Raw genomic sequence first — 7,836 nt, forward strand, 5'->3', positions numbered from 1 at the left:
ACAAAAACATGAACAAAACTCAAAACCAAACGTGACAGCTGAATGATGGCTGAAAGATACCATTTTCATTGGTATTTTTCTTTATTATTTAATAATATTTATACCACTGTTGTCAGGCAGGTGATTTGATGTTAAAATGTTTTGTTTAAAAGTACAACAGGTTTTTCAGCACAATTCACAATTTTGATCATATCGATCATTTAGAGTCCTTAGACTCTAATTATTAAAACCTCACATTTGCCCTGACACTGTTATCCGGCAAAACCTCATTATATGTTAGAATGCCTCGATGTCCCATCAGGCAGTAGACCTGTCTGGGCTTTGCTAATTCCCAAATGTTCATATTCGATAAAATAGACCTAAGAGAGCAATAAATGATTCAGCCACAAAATTATTGTTGTATTTGACCGCTTTCAAGATAAACACCTCCAGCTTGAGTAGCATATTGACCAAAACGGCTATTGATCCTGAAGGTTCACATCACATTGCCTCATGATCGAGTGTGACTCATGAAAAACACTAATTGATTTCTCAGAGGAAAGGAAGCTGTCAAGCTGAAAACAGCCTGATGGGACATCGCAGTCTACGCAGGTGTTCGGAGACATGAGGCATGCCAATATATAATGAGGTTTTGCTGGAGAACAGTGTCAGGGCAAATGTGAGGTTTTAATCATTTAAATTAGTTAGACAAATAAAGCCTACTGTATAATACTTGATACACAAATTTTTAAGGACTGTAAATTACTCGATCTACTACAAGCATTCTGATGTTAGTTTATACTTTTTCTGCAAGTAAAACGCCTTTTAATGTAATTTTTTTTTAGAAAAATCATGTTAAAATGTATCAAATATAATAAATCAGGCTTTTGAGGAATGTTTATTTGTACATCTCTTAAGCATCGTATTGCATTGCATTGTTTTGCCCCCACAATAAAAACTACAGAGCTTTGATCATAAAACTATATTTATTTTGTATGCATTTTTATGTAAGAAATCTGCTGTACTGTTAGAAAGATCTCCTTGATTTACATTACAAGCAGAGCTGGGTAGATTACTTACAAATTCAAATTGTAGTCAGTTACTGATTCCAAATTACATCAAAAATACATTTTGATTACATCAAAAATTGTAGTTAGTAATGTAATCTAGTAGAGTTGTCAAAAGTACCGACTTCGGTACCAATCGGTATTGAAATTTTAAAAATGCGATGCTTTGAGCGCTGTTGAGCGGATTCGTACCCAGATAGCACACGTACGTCTGCAAGACGTCTGTTAAAGATCACTTCATCTGGAAAGCATCTGCTGTTTACAAACATCTAATAGACGTCTTTAAAATGTCAGTTTTACATACATTCTAAATCATAAACATCTCAAAGACATCTTCTAAACGTCTATTTGACATCTGACAGGATACGTCCTATAGACGTATTCCAGATGAGCAAACACTCTAAATAATACGTCTTCCAGACGTAATCACACACATCAAATAGACGTCTCCGAGATGTACGTGTGCTATCAGGGTAATCACCTCTGATTGGCCATTGTGTTCACGCGCTCAACATATATATCTGTGATTTGCTACAGTGATCAAGACATGGAAGTGTTTGAATTTGAAAACGTTTTGAAAGTGGGAGCAGGAGCGTTTGAAAGCAGGCATTTATCAGAGGACTGGTCCGTGATAGACGCCTGCTTTCAAACGCTCACATGTGTAGCTATCTGTGTAAGCGCATGGTGAAGAGCATTATTGATGACTATTTACAACGTTTTTTGTTTAATGAAAATTTAAAATATAGCAAAGAAGTAGAATGAATTATGAATAATTTACTGCCATTGTGAGAATAACATGTAATCAATAGAAAAGTATAGTCTGATTACGAGTTTTTTAAAACATAATATAATGTCATTACAAACACTGATTACATGATCCAGATTATATTTAATCAGCACTGATTACAAGATTGGAAGCATTGATTACAATTGAGCTGTTTTTTCCTCCTCAAGTATGTTTATTGCATGTAAAAGTTATGATTGCGGATTGTGCTTCTTTCATGGAATGACTCATTTATTCTTGCAGGTCTGTAGCAATCTTTATAACAGAGGGGAGCATGAACATCAACCCTCCTGCACCACTTAAAAAAAAAAAAAAAAAAAAAAAATCTATTACATTCATCCCTAAGACGATTTTTGCTTTTCAAAGTTCCCTTCAGGATTTCAAATTGTTCCTTCGCTTCTGCTTTATTCAACAGGGAACTTAAAATAGTTTAAAATCACATTATTTTAAGCTCCCTGTGGTAAAAAGTACAATGAAAGAAATTAATTATGCAACCCAAAGTCATTGAGTGCAAATCTTGCGGAACATTTTGAAGATTGAACTCTCGGTTCTGTGCACCCAGCTGCTGGGATATAAAAGTGATTATTAAACTGTGACCAAAATACAAACACTGTCTTTACAGGTAAAATAACTGCAACAAAACTGAACTGTATAATGCACATTTTTTCCTGACTGTAATAGGAAACCCTTTTTGACCTCTCCGCTTTGCATACATTTATATCCTCCTGGGATCTAGAAAAAAAGGATTATTTTGTATGTGCCATTCAAAAGTTTTGGATCTGTATGACTTTTTAAATGTTTTTGGAAGAAGCATCTTCTACTCACCAAGGCTGCATTTTTTTAGGTTAAAAAATAGAGTAAAATCAGTAATGTTGTTAAATATTTTTTAATTAAAAAAAAAAAGTTTTCTATTTGAATATATTTTAAAATGTAATTTAATTCCTGTGATCAAACCTGAATTTTCACATGATCCTTCAGAAATCATTCTAATGTGAGTTAAAACAGTTGAGCTGCTTAATATTTTTTGAAAGTTCAAAAGAACAGCATTATTTGAATTAGAAATGTATGGGGGGAATAATTAAATTGATAAAAAGAGCACTAACATGTTGAAGTTTCATATGTGACCCAACATGTACATTTGTAGCAATAGCCAACAATACATTGTCAAAATTATTATATGGGTGAAAATGATCGATTTTACTTTTATCCCAAAATCAATAAAATATTAAGTAAAGATCATATTCTATTTATTTTGTAAATTTCCTACTGTAAATATATCCAAAAAAAAACAAAACAAAAAAAAATTGTGAGTGGATATGCATTGCTAAGGACTTTTTCTTAATATTTCGATTTTTTTTGCACTCTCAGATTCCAGATTTTCAAATAGTTGTATCTATCAAACCATACATCAATGGAAAGATTATTTATTCAGCTTTCAGATGATGTATAAATCAAGAAGTCAAAAAATTGACCCTTATGACTGGTTTTGTGGTCCAGGCTCACATTTTTTCATTTTTGTTTTTGTTCATTCATGTTTCCCTTAAAGGTACACTATGTAACTTTTTTTGTTAAAAGTTAGCAAAATTCATCATCAATCCTTCTTTCAAAACATGATTTTGTCTTTCCCTTATTCACTATGGTAGGCCTATTGTAAGTGTTTAGACCTAGCAGAATTGTTTTCCCAGGAAATTGCCTACATCTGTGTGTGTTTGTCATATCTTTACATAGAGAAAAGTTGCAGCTTTGATGCAAGCGAGAAGGTTTGACATGGAGCAGCTAAATTTCGAACCACCGCGGAATCACTTGCTCTAAAAAACAGTGAACAGAGGAGGGTCAGCTGGCAAAAAGAGAATGCAACAGAGCTCCTAACAGAACCAGGATGAACATTGGCTTTTCAGAATGGTGAGAACTAAGGGTTTTGAAATGTTTTAAAAGACGCAGATGGTGTTTTTATTACAGGCAAGTAAGATATTTCATTGAACAGATAAATCGGCATGAGTTCACTGTAAAGCATTATCTATTGTGAAGGGTCATTTCATGATGTTTGTTGTAGCGCTGTGCTTGAATTAGTTTTCAAGGAAGTCCTGTGTCTATTAATGTTAGTATAGCGTAACCTTTCCATCTAAACTGGTTATATCTCTTAAACTTGGTGTTTTATGCTTTATGAGCAGTAAGATAATATTAATCCGCACAGTCAAGCAGTGTCAAAACACAACAATGTTCTCAATCCGCAAAATGCATGCAGTTTTGTTTTTTAACTGCTAGAGGGGCAAAAGTTACATGGTGTACCTTTTAAAGGTACAAATTTTATTTAAAAAAAAACAAAAACAAAAAAACAATTTCCTAAGTTGTCATGAAAACATCAAACAAATGGAAATTCTTGTAAGCTAAAGTTGCCTCTTTATGGTGCATCAGGATAATGAACTGTGTTTTAATAAGCTTTCATTTCTGAAACGTTTTTGTCTGCTTCCTTTTTGGCTGACATCACAAATGATGAGACTCATAAAAGAGTGCACGAAGGAAATTGGATGTGCAGTGAATGTATATTGAATGTTATTCATCTTTCCTCATTCAGAAAACAGCTTTGGCCGTGCAGTGTTTCTCCTGCCAAACATTCCTCCTGCCATTAAATTCGTTGATGAAATACTAATTCAGCTTTTAGCTAAAGTCAACAAGGATGACGTAGGTTTCCCATTACTCAGAGCTTTAATATTCTCAAATCTGATTTAATCATTCCTCAAGGCATTCCTCATGTGTTTTTTTCTGTCTGTTTTATAGTTCTTCTCCATCTTCATGGTCCCATTTTCTAATAGACTGCTGCTATTCTTTTATAAATTTCTGTCTCAAGATTGTGTCATTTGTCAACAACTGAGGATACGTCTACAACTGAACCCTACAGTGTCTGGCAGTCAGTATACAGCAAAACACTTCAGCACTTTTGTTGTTGCTCTGGTGGGATCTCTAAATCTCCTAGAAGACAATTGACAGGAAATTGGTGCAGTGGAGCAATCATAATCCAATAAGAAACTCTCTGCTTCTCCAGGGTATTGTGCTTGAGAGACCATGAGAAAGAGCGCAGATAGAAGAGCAAGATTTTTGACTCTGACACCCTTTACCTGGTGATGGTGTTCTTCCAAACCGCAGAATTATTCATGAAAATGTTCATTCCTCAGATACAGCAGTGTTGTCTGAGGCACAGGTAAAACTTATTCTCATTCTTTTTAAAGGCTATTCATGGATTAAAATCAATAATGCATTGAGAGTCATACTGATAGGATTCTTGCATTATCACATTCAGAGGGCATTTAAATTGAGAATATAATAATTTCGTATCCTGCTTGGTCAAACTACATTTCAAAGTAGTTTGACAGAATAATATAATCAATACAGTTCACTGACATCCATCATCTGCTGTAGAGCAGGATACGAAATTATTTATTCATGTGATAAATTATTGATCCAGGTGGTATTAATAGATTGCAAGTTGTCATTCCATTTCAAGAAGTTATTCAGTTCGTAACATTATGTGTGTGGACACATGCAGTCATAGACCTGTGCAGGTCATGAAGTTACATGCTATAAAAAGTGTAGCAGATCAGCCATTTCTATATAAATTCTTTTAATCAGGCTTTTTCTTCATCATGAAATCAGGGCAGTTGTATTACCCTGACATTTTTTGACTTGTCTCGAATATTAAAATGAATTTAATTCAGAAATTAAAAACATTCTCAAAAGCTGCATTCAAGTGACAGTGACAACCGCATTGTATAGGGCTTAAATTGGGATTTGTTATGTGGGGGGGCTCTGTGGTTTCAGGCTTTCAAGGGGTGCATGTGTATGAGAAGACTACAAAATCGTATCAATTGACAAACAAAAATATAACAAGTTGAGAGAGCCCTCTGCTATGAACAATAAAATGCTGATCAAAATCATTCTGTAGCTGCTGGTAGTGTGCAAAGCTGCATCTGACGACAATAAAATCTTTCTGCATGCCTGTGCCTTCTCCTTTGTGTCAGTATCAGATATAAGAGTGATGCTATATTAAAGGAGATAATATAATAGAGTTCAACATTAAGCCTTGTTTTGTGCTTGTCCTTTGGACAACTAAATTGGTCATTTTCTTGTCAGAGTAAAAAACTAGCTTGCCTGAAAAAAAAAAAAAGGATTTTTTTGTGTGTGTTGTAAATATAATTTATTCTGAAACAAGCAACATTCTCGTCAGTGTTTTATCAACAGTGATATATTTAAATCTGCATATTTATATTATTTACCCTTGGGGTATTTTATTAATATTTTTTACATTATAATAATAATAATAATTACTTAATTAAATAATAATAATAATTAACCTTTATAAAGGGCATCCCCCCCCTATTAAAATAGTAGACACTATAGGGCTGTTACCAAATTAAATAATTTACACTGAAAAAGTACAACTGCATTCAATAATGTTATGAGATTTAAATATTTTTGAATATACAAATAAGAAATGTTGGTGGGGATTATACTTTTAAACATGAAATTAAACCGCCAGTAGATGGCGGAGAGTGACCGTCTTAATGAGTGAGCCACTGAGTCATTTATTCAAACAATTCATTCAATAGGCTGAATCATTCAGTTGTTTATGATTGGGCCATTGAATCTTCACTCAACCGTTTCATTTAAAACTGCTGATTGTAGCTGCGAGATGCTGGATCTACTTTGTTTGGAACTATTTTCACTGCTACAATAGAACAAAAACAGGCAATATTGCACCTAAAATGTAAGTGATTGATATTAATTACTTGTTTATTGAACTGTTGTATGAAATTAGTGTCAATTTCAATCGAGGTGATATTCAGGAATTCAGCACTTTCTGTCATGTGATGCTTAACTTTATCATATGTCGTAAATAGCTAGCTATAAAAACCCCACATATTGAATTTTTATTGCAACATGATAAGCGGCACATGACTGACCTTCAACGTTGAAATGTGGTTGAAATAAGGTCAGTTGTTGTTTCAACGGTGAAACAACGTTGATACAATGTTGAAAGCCAAACGGTTGAAGCCCAGTCAACACGTGACCGAAATTCAACGTTGATATATGGTTGAAGTAATGTCAGTTGATGTTTCAACAGTGAAACAATTATTAAATGTAAAATGGTTGAAATAGGTTAAGAAAACCACTTATAAATCAATGCTGAAATAAGTTTGTAGACTACAAAAACAAGTGTTTAACCATATATAATAATAATGATGCAAAAACTTGGGAATATGAGATCCAGGCAGTAGATAAAGTTGATGAAAAATTATTTATTCATTACAATTAAATTTAGCCTCACACGCAAACTTTAATCGATAATGAAAATACTTAATACAACCAAAAGGTAAAATAACCATCATAAAGGAGTAGTCAATAGTTAATAATAAATTTGGAGTATTATAAAATCCAGAGTATTGTATCTAATAGCCTAGATGAAAATCAAAAAGAATGAAAACATTAAGACATTTGCAGAAAGCCCAGGAGAGCAAAGGAGAGAAAAAGCTAAATTATCAATAACTCAGTCCATATTATACCATAAGCATACAGGGAAATTCCCAACCCACTCAAACTGATGTTTTTGTTAAAAATAAAAAAGGTTAATTTCACCCATTACGTTGTCCACTGGTCCAGTGTCAAAAATAATTGTTTTAACCCTTAGGGAATTTTGCAAATCTTGCACTATTAAATGTCAGCAGACACTAATTCTGAAAAACATCACTTCTGCAGTACTTGGCAGGTGTCCAATACCTAACCACAAACGTGTCAGCGTGACCTGTCACACTGAAACTCTTTGAAGAACAATTGAACATAAGCATAATCTTAAATATAAAATAAGAATAACCATAAGGGTACAATAACAAGTAAATACTTAAAAATATGAAAAATCCAGCTAAAACCAGCCTAAGCTGGTCAGGCTGGTTTTAGCTGGTCTCCCAGCCTGGTCATAGCTGGTTTTAGAGAAGTTTTGACTTTTGACCAGCT

The 7,836-nt window shown here is 33.6% G+C and overlaps 1 long non-coding RNA gene across 1 annotated transcript; it reads left to right on the top strand.

Moving 5' to 3' along the window:
• Positions 1-3,574: 3,574 nt before the first annotated feature.
• LOC125249321 lies at positions 3,575-5,795 on the top strand. Its single transcript, XR_007180536.1, has 3 exons — positions 3,575-3,732; positions 4,406-4,512; positions 4,609-5,795. It is a non-coding gene; the product is annotated as an uncharacterized LOC125249321 (long non-coding RNA).
• Positions 5,796-7,836: the final 2,041 nt, after the last annotated feature.

The sequence above is a fragment of the Megalobrama amblycephala genome, linkage group LG1, assembly GCF_018812025.1.
Source record: "Megalobrama amblycephala isolate DHTTF-2021 linkage group LG1, ASM1881202v1, whole genome shotgun sequence".
NCBI classification, from domain to species: Eukaryota; Metazoa; Chordata; class Actinopteri; order Cypriniformes; family Xenocyprididae; genus Megalobrama; species Megalobrama amblycephala.